Here is a 10,505-nt window from a genome sequence, read left to right as displayed (position 1 = left end):
ATAGTAAATACTCAAACACATGCTTTGTCACACACATTCTTAACCACCGGATTAACAACTCTAGAAGCTTCAGATGGGCCCTACGTGTCATAAGGCCCAGTTCCATAAAGCTAAGCCCACGTCGATCTTTATAGTGAGTCCGACTTTCATTATTATATTAGAAAAAAAATGAAAACTCCATCTTTATCCTTTCACCTAAACTGCTTCGGCAGATTTTCCATCTCTAGCTAGCGCCGCTCATCCGTCGTGCAATCTTCGCCCATCGTTGGCGCTGGTTTGCATCCCTGCTGTCTCCCAACTTACCAACCGGGGCACAGGATCACCAAGGCCACTGTCATAGATCAGCTTCGTCACACGGACATCCGAGCTCCCGTTCGCACCGCAAGAGCTAATACAAGGCTCCTGTGGTGGCCAAAATTGAAGACCGTTTGGTTAGAGCAAATGTGAACTCATAGCTTCGTTAAGAATGAAGACTGTTTGAATGCAAATTTCTCTTTAAAAACTATTTTGTTCAATACTTCTCATGTAAATAACTATTTTACAAAGATAAACCAACTATTTTTAAAATAAAAACATTGCAAAACCAAATTAAATCATTACTGTCTCATGATTACTCTCTTACACGCTCGTGAGTTGGAGATGGCCAAGCATCCACTACAAGAAATGTGTTAATCCATGACAGATTTCTGATGACGTTCTCAGGAACCGTCATGATCGATGACGGATTCTTCCTGTTCGTCATGAAATCCGTCACAGATTAATGTGACGAGAACAAACCGAGCGACAATGGCGCCCTTATGATGAACCGTCACGGATACCGTCACGAGTCGACCAGTAGTACACCAAACATACCGTCATGGATGGCTCATGCTGCTGTGTCACACGTGTTCGACCCACATATGTAAGCCTTAGTTTTTCTAAAGTTGTTGAATCATCACGGGGCGGCCTTCTGGTGTTTTTTTAGGAAAACGGAGTGTTGATGTTGCTGCATGTCCTGACGTAGCTTTTTTTAGGGGGAAAAAGGACTGCTGCTGTAGTGTTGTCTCGAGGTTGGGCTGCTCTAAGTCCTTCTTTAGAGAAAAACGTGATGGGCCTTCTGGTGCTTTATTTACGAAAACGGAATGCTGCTGATGCGTGTCCTGACGTTGCTCTTTTTGGCAAATCCTATTTCCCGTTGCAGGCGCCCGTTAATGTGTATTCTGTAAACGGGCCCCTGCAGTGCCCCGCACTGGGCCGTCCCGTTACTGTGTACTTTATTCCACAAAAAATAAGTGTGCCCTCGCGACTCGAACTAGAGACCTCCTGCACTGAGGTTCGATAGTATAACCATCCTGCCACACAACAAGATCTAATAAGCTTCAACCTTTTCTTTCAATTATTATTTACTTTTCCTTTTTCTTTTTTCTTTCTTCATTTTTCCATTTTTCGTTATCTGTTTTTTCTTTTCTTCTTCTTCCTGGTTTCTTCCCTCATTGATTTTCATTTTTTTCTTTTCTAAAATAGATGAACATTTTCAAAATCGATGATGTATTTTTTCAAGTTTGATGAACTTTTCTTTTCAAAATCTATGAACTTTTTTCTTTGTTCCTGAATTATTTTTAACAATTGATGATGTTGTTTCAAGTTCGATGACTTTTTTCAAATTTGATGAACTTTTTTCAAAATCTATGAATTGTTTTCAAATTCAACGAACATTTTTCAAATTGGATGAACTTTTCTTAAATTGGATGACCTTTTTTCCAAAAATGATGAACTTTTTTAAGTTTTGTGTTTTTTTTAAATGATGAACTTTTTCTGAATTGGTGAACTTTTTTTCGAATTTTTGATGAACATTTTTCAATTTTTTGTCCATTTCTTTTAAAAAAAATTGATGAACTTTTTTCAAAATCATTGAAATTTTCTTTAATAGGGCAACGTTTTTTTGCATGTTCATGAACCTTGTCTGAAATTTGTGAAGTTTCATTTTTCTTATAGAAAATCATATATGAGCGGCTATGAAAGTTTTTTCAAGTGTTAGCGCTGCATTTTGTCAGTTGCAAAGACATGCCCTAGTGGTTAGCTGGACAAATGTAGGTAGTGCAGGTCACGAGTTTGAATTGTCGCTGTAACATAATTTTTGGAATGTTTTTCACTCATTTTTTATCACCATTTTGTGCGGTGCCCCTTCGTGGGCTAGCCCAGGTCGCGCTGTAGCGAGCGTCGCTTCTCCTAATTGGCGCTCGCTTTTTAGAGGGGAAAGGACTACTGCTGCTGTGTCGTCCCGACGTTGGGCCGCGCTAAGTATATTTTTACTGAGAGAAAAACTGTGTGATTTCTTTAATAAACCTTTATCTTTAAATTAAAAAAAGGAAAAACTCCCAGAAGGCATTGAACTAGGGGACCTCACGCTTATATACCTAGGTCGCTACCGCTAGAGCATATCTATCTTTATGTTAAATGCCTTTTTAAGATCTTACTTACAGATAAAACTAGCAAAGTTGTTTAGTATAAAAAAAGGTGATTGAACGGGGATTTGAACCACGTAGCACTAATCTCTACGTTCCAACAAGCCAAGTTCTTACATACAACGAGCCAAGTTTTTTTTTCAAGATTTTTATAGTACTTTTCACGTGTAGGCAACAATATGTTTTTTTTTCTTTTGCGAAAAGACAATAATAGTTATGTACTGTACAACTTAATGTCAATGTATAGCAAACATTTACGAAATCTCCTAAAAAAATTGTGCCCATCTTATGAATCAATAACATTGTTCCATGTCCATTTGGAAGAATTGTCTACCATATTTTGATATTATTATCATTTTTTCTAATAGGTTGCAACTAGAAGTGAAGTTATCCCTAAGTATCTTTTGACATTTTTGTCTATTTCTTGGATATGAGCTAAAAAAACATAATTCCTTAAATATCTTTTTTGAAATGTTTAAACCTTATTTGACTTACATATACAACAAATTGCACTACCTCCAGTAAGCACACATAAATTTATTTAAACCATAGAAAATTTAAATCATCTAAAAAATTATTGAAACTCCTACAAACGAAAATATATTTATTATAGTACATGTGAAAATTTTATAGGGGTATGCCACATATTTTAATTAAAAAAAGAACACCACATTAATGGAACTCGAACCTGAGACATAAATTTTAAGTGGTTAGCACCTTCGAACTTGGCAACTTGTATTTAAAAAAATGGTTAACATTTTTTTGAGAAATAAATTCAGACATCTATTTTGAAAAAAATCGTCATGTATTTAAAAAGTGTTATACATGTATAAAAATGTGGCAAATTTGACAATTTTGACCTCGGGACGAAATCAATTCACAGAATGAACTGCCCGTGAAACTATTTCACTCCCCTGACCTTTTTGTGTAGCGCCCGCCACGACGGCGCCACACTCTACGGTGCAGCGCCTAGCTCGGGGGCGTTGCACGCCAGTCCACCGTGGCAGCCCCTGGGCCCGCATCCAGCAGTGCAGCGCCTCCGAGCTAGGCGCCACACGTGTAATGTGCAGCGCCTCCGAGCTAGGCGCCACACATTTAAAGTGCAGCGCCCAGCTCGTAGGCGCTGCACTGTGACTTATCCAGCCACTTGGCTGGCCCCCCTCCCCCACTCCCCCCACCCCACACACTCAACCCGAGCTTTGGCCCCTCTCCCCCTCTCAAATCCTCTCCCAAATCTTGCATATTCGAAGAATTTGTCCGTGGATTTCGAAGTCAAACCCTCCCTCAAGGTAATCTTCTCCGATCCCCTTGTTTTGATCCAAGTAATGTTATCAAATTGCTCATTTTTTGCTAGTTTGGGAAACCCTAGTTTTGTTTGGATCTAGAGATTTGCATGGAGATGTGAGATGTTTGTTTGCCAATTTCCTATGATTAGGCTTTGTTAGTATGTGAGGGTTATTCTTATGGGTGTTCTTATGTTGGTGCTAGGGTTAGGTTTAGGGCTAGGGTTATGGTTAGGGTTAGGGTTATGGTTAGAGTTAGGTTGTTGTTTGATATATATTTTAGGGTTTGTATTCCGTGTTAATCCTTGAATTAGTACTCATGGAAGCAATGTTACGTTGTGTTGTTTGAATGCTTATAGGATGGGAAGAACATGTGTGTTTGTTCATCATGGGGACAAAGACGCATTCTTGAAAGGCAATATTGAACCGGACCCGGATGAGCTTGACATGGTGTTTGATAGTAGTCCTAGCTATGCGGAGCTCTTGCAACAAGTGAGGAAAGATTTGAATTGGATGGACCCTAGTGATATCGTTGAGTTGGAGGGAAGGCATAATGTAGGTTTTGGAATGCACATCCGTTGGAAGACAATGAGTGTCAACTCGGAGCAACGTTGGGTTGCATACAAGGAAACGGTGACCGAATCACTTGACAAGGCTCTTGAGTTATTTGCAACGAAGAAGGTTGATTCAAGTTTGCATTTGGACTTGAACCGGAACCCCTCCCCTTTGGTTGATAGTAGCCCCCACCCTTGAAGCGAGATGAAATTGTTGAACCTCTTTTGACCCAAGAAGTGGGGCCAACATTGAGTCCGTTTACAAACAACCAAGATGAAGCTTTGCAAGAGGACAATGATGAGTATGCGGACGATGACAATAAAGTTGATCTCCATGACAACAATGTGGGTGATCTCGACAAATATCATTTGCAAGAGACAATGGACCATTCCATCCCTTTTTCCCGTGCATATGCATCGGACTCGGATGACGATGGTCCCGATGAACAAGTTGATGCGGAGGGGTTCACGGTGAAGGAGGCCGAAGCTTTCGAGAAGGTATTCGGTCGGGATCATTGGACTACATTGTTCAAGGATGTTAGTCTCGCGGATGAAGCCGTGGTAGATGGTGGCCAATGTGTATCTCTTGGGGTTAGGCCAAGCTCTCACCGTGATTTGGGAGACGACAAGAACCGGATTGCTAAAGGGTCTAAGTTCGAAACCTTGTTGGAATTGAAGATGTGGCTCGACAACTACTCGGTTACGCATTATCGTCCACACAAGGTGGTGAACTCGGACGTCAATGTGCGCTACATGGTTGCATGTGCAAGTGAAGATGAAATATGTCCGTGGATTGTGCGTGCAAGACCATGGAAAGGAGGTCCAACTTGGCATGTAGTGAGTTGTGTGCCAACTCACATGTGCCAAGGCAAAAGGGTGGATGGCAAGGTCGTGTCCCAAGACCACAAACAACTCATGTCCGAGTTCATCGCTTACAGGCTCTCCAACTCAATATCCACACTTCCAACAATGAGCGTCCAACATGTCATTGATCTTGTGAAAGCCATCTTCCATTACAAGGTGAAGTACGACAAGGCATGGAAGGCGAAGCAAGCCGCATTTAAGATGTTGTATGGTACTTGGGAGGAAGCATACAACCGAATCCCTAGGTTGTTGTTAGCCATGGCCACAACAAACCCGGGCATGGTTCATGTGGTCGAGCCTCATGGGCACCAAACAACGGTTCATGAAGGAAGAAAAGTCCGAGTATTTGGCCGTGCATTTTGGGCGTTCGAGCAATGCGTGAGGGCTTTCGAACACTGTAGTCCGGTCATCGCCATTGATGGCACGTTCTTGACCGGACAACGACATGTAGACTCGAGCATATGTCTTGACCGTGTCCTCATTAGCATCCTCAGGCAAGTACCAAAGTGAAATGTAATCCACGTGAAAGGGGCACCGGCTGTGACTCTTTCCTTCTTCTTGCCTTCTACTTCTGGTTCCCGAGGCTCCGGAGGAACCATACCAATAAGGGCATGCATCTGCTCGCGCCACCCATCAGAATCGGTGCTCATACATAGAGGATTCCCATCGATAGGAAGACCGGTGATCATAGCTATATCCTGGAGCGTCACGGTCATCTCCCCGGTCCGAAGATGGAAACTGTGTGTCTCCGGCCTCCAATGATCAATAAGCGCGGTGAGTGCTGGAGCATTGTTGGGTGGCGTCGACCGGCTGACCAACTGAATGAAATGGAGAAGTCATGTCTCCCTTACATACGGTGTGTACCACTCGTCATAGCGCATCCACCCAAGGTTGACCCCGTGAGACCGAAGCTTCAGAGGTGCAAGCTCCTACAAACAAACAAACAAATCATTACATATGGGGGATTTGTGTTTGAAAAAAACACGAAATTCATAACACCGGCAACTTTCATTATTACCCGCTGCTCCACCGACATAGCGTACGACCGGTGTTGTTTCTCCCAGTGATCATCGAGAAGCCAAACCATCCTAACAATTTGAAAGAAAGCTTTCTTGTCAACACGATTATCTTTTGAATACAAATAAACTAAAGTACGGCTACTAGATGCAAAATTCAAATCATATGTATCTGAAGCATTCTTGCCAATACAAATATAATTTCAATAAACTAAACTAGGCCTACTTCATGCAAGATTCAATACAAATATCTTTTCCATATAAATAACATGTCAACCTATGTATCCAAACTATATAAATAACATGTCAACCTATGTATCCAAACCACATTCTAATCTAACAAGGGTTCCCCAAATCTAATACATGCAAGATTCAAACAAAAGTTCCCCAAATCTAATACATGCAAGATTCAAACAAGGGTTCCCCAAATCTCCGAAATAGCATACATTCTATGGATAGAAAGAAGGGGATCGGAGAAAAGTACCTTCTAGGATGGATTAGTGAAGGAACCCCGTTGAAGATTTTTAGAATCCCCAAACCCTAAACCCCAAACCCTAAACCCTAAACCCTAAACCCTAAAGCCTAAACAGTGAGTAATAGTCCCGCAGTTTTGGCCGATTCCGGCCCGTTTCGTGGACTATTACTCACTATTTTGGGGTCCCGGAGTGATTTTCACGATTGACGAACCCCGGGGTGCGTTTATGTGTCGGTCATCAACACTCGCAGTTTTGGCCGATTCCGGCTCGTATCATGGACTATTACACCCAAAGATTTGCCGTAGTAGAGATCCGCATTATGCTAAGCAAACAGTGCTTTATTTGGCATATTTCATGACTTTACAGACAATTACTCGATTGACGTCATTCATTATGTCAAAAAAATAGTCATTATTATTTTTCAACACAAATCTAATGACATCAATTTTATGCTCTAGAAAATTGTCTCAATAAAAAAAATTGCCGAGCACTTGTTCCAATGAAACAAAATGCACCTAATTTCAATCGGATTGAGTATATCACAAGCACCACAAGCGACTGGGCAGTAGTTGACATGGAATGATAACGAAGAACAGAAGCATAATATCAGCCCTTGATTATTTGTATTAACACCAAATGACAACACTTAAAACAAGAATCGAGATATTCAAAGTGTTAACATTACTACTTGGCTCACACTTGAAAATTGCTCTAGCTAATCTCCTAGCAAGGCCCAAGAACCAAGCACAAAATTAAACTCAGGTCTTAACAAGTTCCAGATACTGATGCACTGTATCTAGTGCGATTTGACATACTCCTGCACTATGTTAAGGCCTTCAGATTCTTCGCCATAGTTTCCAAATGAAGCAGCCAAAAATCAGTTTTTGCCTATTATAGGCCACAGTAGTTGCTTGTAGTGGTATAGTAGGAAATCAATAGTTACCTTCACGACAACACAGACAGACCTTGTTTGCGAGCTATGTCAGCGAGCTTATTGACATTCCAAGCCTTGTCTCGGTAACCAAGATGGTGAAGTTGAGGATTTGTTTGGCCAAAATCCTTGAATGCATCTATTACTGAATCTATTCAGGAAAGTAATGATCATCTCCTCCATTGATGCATTAGGTTTATACTCCTCATCAAGTTGCCCTAAAGCTCCGGGTGTGGTGCGCCATTAGTAGTTGAACTACTAATGGCGCATGGTTGGGAAAATTAGTAACTTGGCCCATTCCACCGAATGCACCCCCCCTGTGGACCGCCTTTTCAGTTTTAAAAAAATAAAAGAAAGTGATGGAAATGTCAAAAAAAATAAAATAAAATAAGTTTCCCATGTGATATGTGGTCTAGTTGTTGGGAAAATTAACAAATATGAATTTCGACTTTATTTGCAAAATCTCTCTGGAATTTCTTAAAATGGGCATAACTTTTGCATACGAACTCGGATGAAAAAGTTTTTTATATGAAAAATCATCTACTCGAAAAGTTACATCCGAATTCAACTCGGGGAACCCTGTTGAATATTTTTAGAATCCCCAAACCCTAAACCCTAAACCCTAAACCCAAACCCGAAACCCTAAACCCTAAAGCCTAAACAGTGAGTAATAGTCCCGCAGTTTTGGCCGATTCCGGCCCTTGACTATTACTCACTATTTTGGGGTCCCGGAGTGATTTCCACGATTGACGAACCCCAGGGTGCGTTTACGTGTCGGTCATCAACACCCGCAGTTTTGGCCGATTCCGGCCCGTTTCGTGGACTATTACTCACTGTTTTGGGGTCCTGGAGTGATTTCCATGATTGATGAACCCCAGGATGCGTTTACGTGTTGGTCATGAACACTCGCACCTATTGCCGATTCTGCCTCGTTTCGTGGACTATTACTCACCGTTTTGGGGTCCCGAAGTGATTTCCATAGTTCTTGAACCCCAAGGTGCAATTACATGTCGGTCATCAACACTCACAGTTTTGACCGATTCTAGCCCGTTTTGTGGACTATTACTCACTGTTTTGGGGTCCCGGGGTGATTTCCACGATTGACGAACCCCGGGGTGCGTTTATGTGTCGGTCATAAACACTCGCTGTTTTGGCTGGCCCATTCTGGCCCGTTTCGTGGACTATTACTCACTGTTTTGGGGCCCCGGAGTGATTTCCACGATTGACGAACCCCGAGGTGCGTTTAGTTATCGGTCATAAACACCCGCAGTTTTAGCCGTTTCTGGCCCGTATCATGGACTATTACACCCAAAGATTTGCCGTAGTAGAGATCCGCATTATGCTAAGCAAACAGTGCTTTATTTGGCATATTTCATGACTTTACAGACAATTACTCGATTGACGTCATTCATTATGTCATAAAAAATAGTCATTATTAATTTTTCAACACAAATCTAATGACATCAATTTTATGCTCTAGAAAATTGTCTGAATAAAAAAAATTGCCGAGCGCTTGTTCCAATGAAACAAAATGCACCTAATTTCAATTGGATTGAGTATATCACAAGCACCACAAGCGACTGGGCAGTAGTTGACATGGAATGATAACGAAGAACAGAAGCAGAATATCAGCCCTTGATTATTTGTATTAACACCAAATGACAACACTTAAAACAAGAATCGATATATTCAAAGTGTTCACGTTACTACTTGGCTCACACTTGAAAATTGCTCTAGCTAATCTCCTAGCAAGGCCCAAGAACCAAGCACAAAATTAAACTCAGGTCTTAACAAGTTCCAGATACGGATGCACTGTATCTAGTGCGATTTGACATACTCCTGCACTATGTTAAGGCCTTCAGATTCTTCGCCTAGTTTCCAAATGAAGCAGCCAAAAATCAGTTTTTGCCTATTATAGGCCACAGTAGTTGCTTGTAGTGGTACAGTAGGAAATCAATAATTACCTTGACGACAACACAGACAGACCTTGTTTGCGAGCTATGTCAGCGAGCTTATTCACATTCCAAGCCTTGTCTCGGTAACCAAGATGGTGAAGTTGAGGATTTGTTTGGCCAAAATCCTTGAATGCATCTATTACTGAATCTATTCCGGATAGTAATGATCATCTCCTCTAGTGATGCATTAGGTTTATACTCCTCATCAAGTTGCCCTGAAGCTCCTACTAATGGCGCACCACCCCCAACTTGGCCCATTCCACCGAATGCACCCCCCCGTGGACTGCCTTTTCAGTTAAAAAAATAAAAGAAAATGATGGAAATGTCAAAAAAATAAAATAAAATAAGTTTCCCATGTGATATGTGGTCTAGTTGTTGGGAAAATTAACAAATATGAATTTCGACTTTATTTGCAAAATCTCTCTGGAATTTCTTAAAATGGGCATAACTTTTGCATACGAACTCGGATGAAAAAGTTTTTTATATGAAAAATCATCTACTCGAAAAGTTACATCCGAATTCAACTCGGGGAACCCTGTTGAATATTTTTAGAATCCCCAAACCCTAAACCCTAAACCCTAAACCCAAACCCTAAACCCTAAACAGTGAGTAATAGTCCCGCAGTTTTGGCCGATTCCGGCCCGTTTCGTGGACTATTACTCACTGTTTTGGGGTCCCAGAGTGATTTCCACGATTGACGAACCCCGGGGGTGCGATTACGTGTCGGTCATCAACACCCGCAGTTTTGGCCGATTCCGGCCCGTTTCGTGGACTATTACTCACTGTTTTGGGGTCCCGGAGTGATTTCCATGATTGATGAACCCCGGGATGCGTTTACGTGTTGGTCATGAACACTCGCACCTATTGCCGATTCTGCCTCGTTTCATGGACTATTACTCACCGTTTTGGGGTCCCGAAGTGTTTTCCATAGTTCTTGAACCCGAAGGTGCAATTACATGTCGGTCATCAACACTCACAGTTT

This window comes from Triticum aestivum, unplaced genomic scaffold, assembly GCF_018294505.1.
Source record: "Triticum aestivum cultivar Chinese Spring unplaced genomic scaffold, IWGSC CS RefSeq v2.1 scaffold95000, whole genome shotgun sequence".
Classification (NCBI taxonomy): domain Eukaryota; kingdom Viridiplantae; phylum Streptophyta; class Magnoliopsida; order Poales; family Poaceae; genus Triticum; species Triticum aestivum.
The sequence above is the reverse complement of the archived record's forward strand: the minus strand, read 5'-3'. Positions refer to the sequence as shown.